Genomic DNA, 8,977 nt, shown 5'->3' with positions numbered 1-8,977 from the left:
GCAGAATCTCAGGTTTCCATTCCAGATTTACTGGATCAGAATCCTCCTTTTAACAAGATACCCAGGTGACTGCTATTAATATTTAGAATTTCAAATATCAGTTGACTTATTAATTCATTCATTGAGCAAAAACAGCTCTGGAAAACAGATTCAGCCCTTTGTGCCCGCTTCGCACTGGCTCGGCTGGGTAGCAACCGAACCCCCAGGGACATCGGAGCGGGTGCTGCCGAGGGCAATTTGGTGATTGGCTGGCCAGACCACGTGACCGGCACCGGGCCTTTCCTGTTACCGGATTGGCTCTCGTGGACTCTGACGGACAGGGCTGGGGCGGGCCAGAGCCCGGACGGAGGGGCGCGCGCGGGGGCGCGAAGCCACGAGAGCGCGAGTGCGCGTGCGCGAGCGGCGGGGCTTTCTCCGGAGCCGTCGGAGGGAGCCGGAGCGCTTCTCTTGAGGTAAGCGCCGCCGCTGGGCGGCCCCCTGCCCCTACCGCGGCTAGTGCGGACTAGCCCGGTGGGCAGGGCTGGGCGGGGTGAAGGGGGAAGTCTGGGGTCCGCCCGGGGAGCTCTGCTTCGGGTAGGATGCAGACTCGCACTCAGCCACGCTGGTTGGGTGCCTCGGTTTCCCTTTCCCTACCTTCTAAATGCACCTTCCTATCCTCACCACGGTGACGAGTCCGCCCGAGGGGAGTTGCCCACTTGGCAGCCTCGTCTCTGCCTTTGTTTCCCGCCTGGAGGGATGCTGGTATCGGCCCCCTCCCCTGGTAAAGGGTGAGCGTGGTGTGGCGCGGGCATCAGTGGACTCCGGACCTGGGCTGGGCTCGGGAGGGGATGACTTTAATGCAGTAGGACCTGTCACATGTGAGAAGGAAGGGGAAAAAAATGTGTCACTTTAGCCAAGCCGCGGGACTCGAACTAATCCGGCGGCGACCGACGCCGAATTCCTAGCGCGGCTGGGCGGGCGGGGGAGGGGGGGTTCGCGACCGGTGGACCGAGCCCAAGTGTTGCCGGTAGAAGGCTTCTCCGGACCTGCACGCGAGCTCTCACCCCAGAGTTGCATCGATACTGAACGCTTTTAGCCTGCCGAGGGAATCCAGATCTTCGTTAAGAGGTGAAAAAAAATTTTTTAAGCAGTTGGGCACTGGTCTAAATGAGCAGGAGCAGGTCTAAATGAGAGGCTACAATAAGGAATTACAGATACAGCGAAACCGATGACTGGTAAATCCTGAGGAGGGAAATGCCTGCAGTGAACTGCGGACCAGATCATAACACTGAGATTCTCCAACAAGAAGATGGGGGTTTGGGGGGGTCAGTGGGGTGGGGTGGCGGTTATCTCTGTAAACTGAGGTCTTTCTGGTGTGCAGAAGAGAGTAATTATTTTGAGCGTGTTAATGGCCTGTAGGGAGAAGGGAAGGCATGATGTAAATTACACCTATTCAGACCTCCTTAATTCTTTGAAAAGTGCTTGTTTAAAGACCATTTGGATGCCAAAAACGGTTTGTGTGTTGGGGATGGAGGGCTGTCTCCTCTAAGTCATAGTTTAAAAAAGGAAGTTGTGTGCAAGACATCTGCTTTCCTTCTCCATTTCCCCAGACCTGTAATAGCAAGGGCATACTGTATATCTTATAATGAAATATTAAAAGTCCCTTCAGTTTTCCACTACTTTGTTGGATGTATCTGTTGGTTTACTTGGTAAGAAATGATTCATCAGTCATTAGGAAGATTTTTACCATATGCTGGAGTTTCACTGTAATCTATTTAAAACTTATTCTGGTGTGAGATGAGAAGAATCTCTCTACCCGATTCCTTGGAGACCTCCTGATACTCCTTCAAAGCCCTTTTATTACTCTTACCTTCCCACATACAAAGTTTTGTTTCTTTAGGAAACACTGATTTTTCAAACATCCAAGACACACCCCATGCCTATGAAATGCCTACACTTGCTAAGAAATCAGTTTACTTGGCAAGTTAAAACAAATTGAAGCAGGAACACTTAAATTTGTTAGGGGAATCGGAACGTTTATCAGCTGTAGCAAATCAACTTTTTGATGGTTTTCTGAGGTGAATGAAAGTAAAGTTGCTGCAAAGCTTTTTGGGAATGTAACAAATGACCCTATTAAAGTGACTATAGGTTGTTACCCCATAGATTGGAATATAAAGTAAATTAGTGTGAATAATTCAATTTACCAATGATTTTTTTTTTTAAGATGGCATGTGATGGGGTGGGGGAGAAGGAATTCTGAAGGTGGGGTAGGTGGTATAGTTTGAAAAAATATGCTTTTATGTTTAGAAAAATATCATTTTTATATAAATTATGTAAAGGTCATAGAATGTTTATGTTTAGCCTTTGGAAGAGAGATGGGTTTTAAAAAAGTAGAGAAACATGTATAGGTTTATACAAGGTAAAAGAGAAAGAGTGGCTGGCTTAGTTCATCTTGAGGGAAGCAGTGTTACCTCAGTGACCTACAAGACAAGGTTTTATTTTCCGATTCAATGAAAGCCCACTAGTGTTGCTTTCGAAGCAACAACGAAATCATTTCCTTTCTGTCATTTCTGTTCTCTGGGTCAGGAACAGGGAGGATGGAGAGCAATGAGAGAAATTAGAGTCCGACCTGCATACCTAAGCAATAGTGTCCCTTGAGCGGGATCTGTGTCACATTGTGTAAATATAAGAGCCTTCACTTTGAGATGGATCTGAGCACCTTCCCTAAGATGCATGCTGTAAGATAAAGCTGGATAACATTGCCACAGGTGGGGGCATGGGTGAGATCATCTGATAACAGAAGCACTGGGGGAAAAGGAGAGCCAGGAAATGTTTAATTCAGTGAGGTTCTTTGGAGCCTTAAGGAGGCATTTCCAGGCAGAGCTCATTATTGGCTAGCCTGGCTGGGCTTTGTATGGCTTTCACAGGAGCTGCCCTTCATGTGGAAACTCCTACGGAGGTTCCGTTTCTCAGGTTGTAAGCATCAGTTATGTTTGTTATATGCTCTAGAAAAGAAAGGCTCACAAAGACACAATCTAGCCTGCCATTCTTTCAGATCTTTGGCTCATGTCACCCACAGGCTTCCAGAAATAAGTTGTGCCCTCCCTACCAGTAGATGGCACTGCTGTCTCTGGAATTCCTGGAGGCGATGAAACAGAGCTGGCAAACCAGTGGTGTGTAGCCTCCAGATTTTGAAAGGCTATCAGCTCTCAAAAAAAAAAAAAAAAAAAAAAAAGGTTCTGAAAGCCCAACTGTTTATATTAGGTAGAAATAATGTGTGTTGGAGGTTGAGGAATGGGTACAATTACTTTGCTGGTTGTGTATAGGGGAAAAGGCAACAATTACGCATTATATCATAGGTTTTAAAAGCTCTTGGCATACATGTTGGTTAATTGAACATGAGGTTGAAATCCTGATTCAATCAAAATTCACAACAATGTCATGGTTCTAATTTTTTGCAGGTAAAGCTAGTCTACACATGGACAGGACTATGGAAATATACATGTGACTTTTAAACCTGATCAATATCCAGTAATTACATGCTCTGAAGGTAGTGGTGAGAGTATTAGTAAAGGCAGTGCTTGTTGTTTCTGTACTGTAGGGCTGTCCAGGTGGGTCAAAGTTATTCCGAATCGTTTTCTTCTAAAACTTGGAAATTACTAAGAAGTATTTTAAGGTTTTCTTAGCTAAAGCTGTCCTTTCAAGATTATGTTACTCCAAATCTTGAATTTTGGTTTTATTAAGCTTGTTAGCCAGAATTCATTGATCTGTTCCCCTCTTTTAAAATAGCTATTCTTTGTTTTTGACTGTTCTTTGAGATGGAATTTGTAACCATGGTATTTGAAGGAGGTGAGTGCTGTTGCCAGTGAAGTTACAATGTATATGAGAACCTCAGTTTTGACCCTGCCTGAACTACACAGTAGGCTGCTTCTAGGTGTCATTACCCCAATCACCTGCTTCCTCATGCAGTTCACTCCCTATGGCTCAGCTTATTTGAGGTTTATTTCTGTCTCCAAGAGAACTGATGAGCTGGTTTTTACTACCAGTGCTGAATCCTAAAATCCTACTGGTGCTAGATGGCAGTAGTTACAACAGTCCATTAACATTGTCTCATTATGTGACCTCAAATAAATCTTTGCCTTTCTGAAACTCCATTTTCTTGCCTGATCACTGGGATTGCTGAGGTGATACATGTCTATTAAAATCTCTTTCAAGTCTTATTCTGTGGCAGGGTGACTCTTGTAAGGTATTTCTGAAGCCTCTGAAAAGTTCATCTAGAAGGTAATTTCAAACTGTGAGCCTAGGGCAAAAAGAAATCTCAGTAATACTTCTTTCCAGAGAAATGATTGTGTATTGTCTTAGAATCCTAGTAATTCAGAGTTGGAAGAAACCCTATGGGTGGTTTAACTGAACTTTCTCATCTAATAGGCAGAGTTTCAACTCAGGACTGAGTGACCAAGCTAACAGAACTAGTTAGTGGTAGAGAACTCGTTAGAGAACTAGAACCCAAGCTCAGACTCCTCTCCATCTTTCCTTCTCCAATGCTGCCTTTCTCCACTTGCCATCAGGACTCAGAATATGCTATGTCTGCAGGGCTGGAGCCAAGAAAATTCTGAGTAATTCCTTAATGTAGCATTTTAAAGCCACAGCATGAATAATGTTGAGTTTGGGTAGAAATTCAAGGTCAGGCTTTTCTTTGCAGCTTGTTCTTCACTGACTGACCCTGCACAGGATTCTTTATGTGCATCTTTGGGTTTTTCAAACTTTTTGCATACTGTTTCCTAGAAGAAAAACTTTCATCCTAGAAGAGTCCCTTACCAATCAGATATTCTTATATTAGGTTCATGGAACTGTGAGTGCTGCGTGGAAAGAATATGTCCATATAATAGGCTTCTTTTGTAATCCTATAACATTTAACACATTCTGAGGAGGAGTTTCTTTGGCTTCAACAGACTGCCAAAGCTGGGTTGGGGGTGGGGGAGTGGAATCCATGGCACAAAAATAGGGTAGAAATTCTAGAGTCTAGAGTCTAGAGTGGGTTGTGGAAAATTGCCAGGATGGGAGAGTTTTTGAGGAGCTAAAGACACTATATAGTGCATGAGGGCTGGGGTTAGAGTACAGAAGTAAACCTATGGAAGTTCTTAGACCCTTTTACCTTTATTGAAATGTTTAAAATTGCTCACTAAATGAAGATGCTAATAGCATTTTATTCATTTTAAATTAATAATGGATGTGCAAGTATTGATTTCCATTTATCATTGCTTGCCCAGTAAGTACTCCCTTGTGATTTCACCAAAACACTTTCATATTCATGTTCCTTCATTGAAGATGACAAGCATTGTAAGAACCTCCTTTCTCCCTCAATCTGATCTGATTTCCAGATAGATAGTGCTTTTCTGACTTGTGACTTGGGGGGTTGACTCCTGTTTTTCACTTCTGACGTCCTTCATTGCACTGTTTTTTTTACTGTAAGCTCCTAGGACTCACCATGATCTCAGAGATGCAAAAATAGCGTACATGCCAGGGATAAAAAAAAAATCTTGAGGTTCCTTTGTCCTCAGAATTTATCACAGAAACTGCTGATTCTTGGTTATTTTATTTCTCTTTTCTATTTGCAACCCCAAATTCTTTTTCTAATTGTCTCCCAAATAGTAGTGACTCAGAGTTTCTATATATTGAAAATATTTTTGATTTTGCCAGAGCATATACAGAAGTTAATTTGTGTTCAAGTCCTATTTTGGACATGTGGAACATAACTTTGGTGGAGATCACTACATTATGAACATCTGCTTAAAAATCTCCTGATGTCTTTTCTGTGTCACCTTGCCTACATTTGGTACCATAGTGACCTAAGCTGGTAAATGCTACCTTTGGTACCTTTTTGGTTATGGGCCAGAGTAGTATTTGTTCTTGCTTTAGCAGAAGAAAATTACCTTTTTTCAGAAGGCTATCAATTGAGTTTATGTAATAACAGAAAAAAAGTAAAAATTTCTGCATTCTATGCCCAGTACACTAATTTATTGTGAGATTTTGGGGGCATTATTGACATCTGAGTTTATTTCCCTGTGTGGAAAATAAGAAGAGAGAATAGTGACCACTTAAGTTCTATTTCTAAAAATCTGTGACTATATGAAATTTTATATGGTACCTGGACTAAGCATTTCCTAGAAGTGCTGGCTAGTTGGGAATTATAATCAAATTTGGTGCCGAGAGAATTCTTTATATCTGCAAATTACTTTCTGGTTTACAAAAATATTCTCTATTTCCTTTTTACTTAATGTGTGGTCAGAGAACAGCAGCATTGGTATCATCTGGGAGCTTGTGAGAAATTCAGATTCTCAGGCTTCACTCAGGACCTACTGAATTGGAATGCATTTCGTCAAGATGCGCAGGTGCTATGTGTGCACATTAAAGTCTGAGAAGTGCTGCTTTGTCTCATTTGGAGTTTCACATTGATCCTCTGAGGGAAGAGGTATTTTACAGATAAAAAATCAGGGAACCAAGATTCGCTTCTTAAGTAACTAAGTCAAGGTTATTGTGCTAGTGTCTTACCCAGAACGTTGTACCAAATAGAATGTTGTCTTCTTGGTTGGGCTGGAGCCAGCCTTGTATGATAGATAATAACTATTAGCTGCCCAGCAGTGCATGGTTGTAGGTGTGGCTGTGTTACTGATTCTGGCCACCAAAATGTGAATGGAAGTGGAAGAGTGTTGCAACCCACTTCCAGGAAAAAAAAAACACAGAGAATACCCATGTGAGCTTCCATGCTGTTCTCCACTTCTGGCTGGCTGGAATGAAGAAAATTCCTAGGGCAAGCTTGGAAATCAAGTTTTTAAAAAAGTTGCAAAACTTAGGTTAGCCTGGGTGCTTGGATCACTGACCAACCTGTTTGCCTCTTCAGTATGTATATGGGAACCAGAAATAAACTTTAATTGGGCTTGAGCCATTACATTTCCTTGGGTCTATGTGTTAAGCACTTAGACTACTCACAAATTCACTTGAGCTGCGGCTCTGGGCTTGAAGTTGTGGGTCTTCTGGCCTAATGCATTCATTTATTTTTTTGTCTTTGGCAGTTGGTGATCGATCAGTGGTGGTCCAACATGCAGAAGTGAGTGAGTGGTGAAAAGCAGCAGAGCTGATGGGTCATGAGGATGTAAGTGCGTTTGAAGGCTCTCACACCCTTTACTCCAGGGTAAGTCAAAGGCATTCTCTGCCATTGTTTTTCTGGTTTTACTAAGTCCTACAGGTTCTTGTCTCACTAGCCTCTTTGAGTCAGTGCAATTAAGTGCTCTGTCTTTGAAAGTTTCCCAAAGCCTTTATTGATTCAACTTATAGACACCGTACAAATCAACAGTTATGAAGAGAAAATTCCATCAAAGTGATGGGATGGAAACTGCATGGAAATACCTCAACAGAGGAATTTTCAGTGAGTTTGAATGGGTATGATTTACATGGGAGGAGCTGGTTGACTTTCCTGACATATGTAGTAGAAAAGAGAATCAGGCCTGATTGCCTTTTTCTTGTAGCCATATCCTACTGTTAGCTCTGTTGACATATATTCCCCTCTCCCAGCATCCTCCTCTTCCATGGCTTACTTCGCTTAACTTTTCCTTCATTAATCATTTAAATTTTTTTCCAGGAAGGAAACAGCTTACTAAAGAGTTGATGATTCCCACTTTGATGGATAATAGCAGTAGCAAACATGTGGTTCTTCCTGTTCCGTTTTATTTTATCCAGTGTCACTGGAAGCTACGTGTCCGTTCACTCCTCTCTATTTGCAGTCCCTAGTATAATGAATGTGGGCATTGGGAGCATTATAATCAAAGCTGGCTTTGGATTTTCATTTGTGCTGAAGATTTTTGAGACCAGAGGGAGAAATTTACTATTTGGAATGCCCTTCTCAGAGTCCACGTGGAGGTCCAGGAAGGATGGGTTGAAAAGACATCATAACCTTTCTATGCTTCCTGGCTTTAAGAGCTTAAACTAAAACCAGACTCCTTGAAGAGAAAATTGTAATTAATATGGATCTAAGCAGAGCTAAGGATGGTTAGGAAAGAGAGACAGGAGGTTAAAAAAAATGGTACTCAGCTGAAAAACTGGATGGAGGTTTGTTGTAAGCATCTCAGTTCAATACTGTGGACCCTTGGCAGATAATGTCCCATTACCCAGGCTCATACAGAGGGCACCCAGAAAGGCTGATGTCCTTCAGTGCCTCACATGGCTCAGTAATGAGTACAATTTACTGACCAAAATAGAAAATTAGGGGATGTAGATCTCTGTAGATTCCCATAAGCATACATCATTACTGCTCTGGAGTGATGCACATGCTTAGAGATAAGCAAAGCAGAGAAAAGGCAGCTGCAAAGCTCATCAGCAACTGAAGAGTCCAGGTGAGCAGCCAGATACAGACCTGGAGGTTGCTGATGCAGGGACCTGATCTTTGCTAGGTTTTCTCATTAAAGAAAAGAAGCCTGCCTTTGCTAGCTGTCCTCATTTTCCTCTGTGGCTCCCATATATCTTGTATTTTTAAAGTAACTAAAAAGTATATAATGCCAGAAATAGCACTTGATTGGCATGTTTCTGTGTAAATACTGTACAAGGATCAAACTGTAGAGGGAGCCATTCTTTATTGATTAGGGGGCCAAAGAAAGTCATGCTAGAATTGCCAGAGGAGCAGGGGTTCTCATCCTTGGCACTGTTGACATTCTGAGCCAGGCAGTTCTTTGTGGTGGGGGCTGTGCTCTGCACTGTAGCCTGTTTGGCAGGGTCCTTGGCTTCTACCCACGAGATTGCAGTAGCACTCCCCACAGTCAAAAATGTCTCTAGACATTACCAAGTGTCCTCTGGGGGCAGGAAATTGCCTGGTTGAGAACCACTGCTGAAGTAATACTGCTGAAGGGATTGAATTTTGCTCTGAGTTTTTCTGGGACTGTATTTTAACTATTTAGCCTCATTATGCTAGATTCCCTACCTGCAAACGAGACACAGAATTTATAAC

At 42.6% G+C, this 8,977-nt stretch overlaps 1 long non-coding RNA gene across 1 annotated transcript in view; it reads left to right on the top strand.

Moving 5' to 3' along the window:
• The first annotated feature begins 432 nt into the window (after positions 1-432).
• Positions 433-8,977, top strand: part of LOC110570741 — a 237,521-nt gene continuing 228,976 nt past the window's right edge. The window contains exons 1-2 of the long non-coding RNA XR_002479744.1: positions 433-452; positions 7,053-7,171. This is a non-coding gene — a long non-coding RNA (uncharacterized LOC110570741). The remainder of the gene's footprint in view (positions 453-7,052; positions 7,172-8,977) is intronic.

Source organism: Neomonachus schauinslandi, chromosome 1, assembly GCF_002201575.2.
Source record: "Neomonachus schauinslandi chromosome 1, ASM220157v2, whole genome shotgun sequence".
Taxonomy (NCBI): Eukaryota; Metazoa; Chordata; class Mammalia; order Carnivora; family Phocidae; genus Neomonachus; species Neomonachus schauinslandi.
Note: the sequence above shows the minus strand (reverse complement) of the source record. Positions and strands in the feature narration are given on the sequence as shown.